Genomic DNA, 2,471 nt, shown 5'->3' with positions numbered 1-2,471 from the left:
ACTTATAAAGAGAGAAGTCCCCATTCCTATTCCCTGGTTGGTGTTTCCTCGTTGCAAATAAGGAATCCAAATCCCCACAGTTTGGGCGCCCCCCCCCCCTCCAAAACTGTCCTGATTGGTTGGAATGGGGCCATTCTGTTTGGTCAGTGAACATGCTAATGAGGTGAGTTCCAATTGGATTGGGAAAGCCCAAGCCCTATTGGTTGAAATAGGATTCCAGAAACTCCTTTATAATGATTGGCTCAGATGGCAGGAACGTGGTGCAGGCAGGCAGTTCAGTACAGGCTTCTCCCTGAAGTGGGGCTTGAGTGAGAGGCCCCTGATTAGAAATGGCTGTTAGGCTCTGTTTTAATTAATTGATTTTTAACATTGTATATATTTTATAATGTTAATTTTTTTAATGTTTAAGGTAAATATATATTGGAACAGTATAATTCAACTGGCCTAATTATTTTAACATTCTTCCAAAAGAACATTTATAATTGATACTCTAATTTAGGTAAAATGAATCACTCGGTTTTATTTTTTGAAGTGTTTTCCAAACAGGACTTTGCTCGATGATATCAGCTTTAGTTGTTATCATTTTAGAGCAGATGCTATCTATCTGTGGTTTGAAGGTGATCTTAGCTATGGTGCACATTAAATTAATAGCATTTACTATGTTGTATACTGGAGATATCTATAAGCTACTACCCCAGAATCTCTGTTGAATTCTAAACATCAAGTTTCCATTTCTCAGGCCAATAGTGGGCAGCAGATAAAACCAAAAAACTATTTTTAAAATTTTTTTATTTATTTATTTTTTGAGAGAGGGGAAGAGACAGAGAAAGCGATGGAGGGATACATCAGTGAGTGGTTGCCTTTCACATACCCCCACTGGGGGCCTGGCCCTTAACCCAGACATGTGCCCTGACTGAGAATCAAACTGGAGACCCTTTGGTTCTCAAGCCAGCACTCAGTCCACTAAGTCACACCAGCCGGGGCCCAAAACACTATTTTGGCGAATTGTTAATAAATATCTCAATTTTGATTAGAAGTATTTCTTTGGTTGACATAACAAATTCTTTAGCATGTTTCAATACAAATTGAACTCCAATAAGAGGAAACATAATTGATCCATTTTCTACTGAATCTAAATACAGAAACCATGGCTTCAATTTTCTAGGGTAGTTGCAACTTCACAACTCTTAAGAGATGAACTATGATGGTTGTCTATTTTATTTTTTCTTTTACAGCATTTTCAACCATCTTTCTGTCTTTGGATCAACCCAGCTTTTAAAGGTATCACTTCTAAAGTCTGATCAGCAGGTCTCTGGTGCAGCTCAGCTGCCCCCAACCTTCCAGAACCTTCCATAAACAACAAGAAGCTTCTTGGTAGTTATCTTCTTTCTCAAAGGTCTACATCTCTGCTCTATTGCTGAAGTCAGCTAGAATTTTAGTTTTTTGCATAATTCCTCAGGGAAGTGCTTAAAACAAATGAAGATTTTCATAAAACTACTTATTCTTTCTTTGTTTATCTTGGATAATTGTAATACATCATCTGATTGACAAATCACTGCTAATAAAATATAAACTGAAAATGGATTTTTTCTTCCTTATCAGACTACTTAATTTTGTTCTGCTTTGCTATTGTCTAGTTCCAAAAGAAGAAGCCTGGTGTGAAATTTGTGGGAAGGATGCTATTCAGAGTTTAATTGCATTACGTATCAACAAAAACCCAGTGAAAATCCAACAGAAAGAATGAAGATATTTCTAGAAGATACTAAAAACTCCTTGAAACTGAATAATTCATAGACGTAGTGTCTCTAAAATAGAACATTCAATCATTAGAGATGGAAATTCTAAAAAATGATTGAATAGTTGATTCAAAATGCCATCATTAATGAATTAGAAATAATTGATTATGTCATTTTGTCCTACAAATATTTCTCTAAGGAATCCTCAACATTCTATGCCAAGAACTTTAAAAGTGATGCCCATCCTGGGCCTCAGTGAAGCCTTCAGATGACTGCAGTCCCAGCCTGCATCTTCACTACAGTGTAATCCAGAACCTTGAGCCAGAATTGTCCAATTAAGCCACTCTTAAATTCCTGAACTACAGAAATTGTGAGATAATACATGCTCATTGTTTTACGCACTAAAAAAATTATGCCCAAGCCCCAGTTAAATTAAACCCAAATCTCTAGAAGATGGATTTAGCCATTAATATTTCTTAAAAAACCCCAGGTGATTCTAAACTATAACAGGTCTGTGAACCATGGAGCTATGCCTTGTACTCAAATTGGGGTCAATGGATGACATCACCTGGGAGGCTGTTAGAATTCAGAATCTTAGTCCCCATCCAGACCTGCTGAATCAGAGTGAGATATTTAACAAAGACCCTAGGTGATATGTAAAACAACAAAAATTTGAGAAGCTTTGGGCAGTCAAAATTACTTTCCATCTTGCATGGCATTTTTGCTATATCTTGG

General features: G+C 36.7%; 1 pseudogene; it reads right to left on the bottom strand.

The window, feature by feature from the left end:
* Nucleotides 1-490: 490 nt before the first annotated feature.
* LOC118995753 (uncharacterized protein C1orf146-like) lies at nucleotides 491-1,248 on the bottom strand (annotated as a pseudogene).
* Between the last annotated feature and the right edge of the window lie 1,223 nt (nucleotides 1,249-2,471).

The sequence above is a fragment of the Sturnira hondurensis genome, unplaced genomic scaffold (genome assembly GCF_014824575.4).
Source record: "Sturnira hondurensis isolate 20B ecotype Veracruz unplaced genomic scaffold, ASM1482457v3 Scaffold0010428, whole genome shotgun sequence".
Lineage (NCBI taxonomy): Eukaryota > Metazoa > Chordata > Mammalia > Chiroptera > Phyllostomidae > Sturnira > Sturnira hondurensis.
This window is presented reverse-complemented; position numbering and strand designations above follow the sequence as displayed.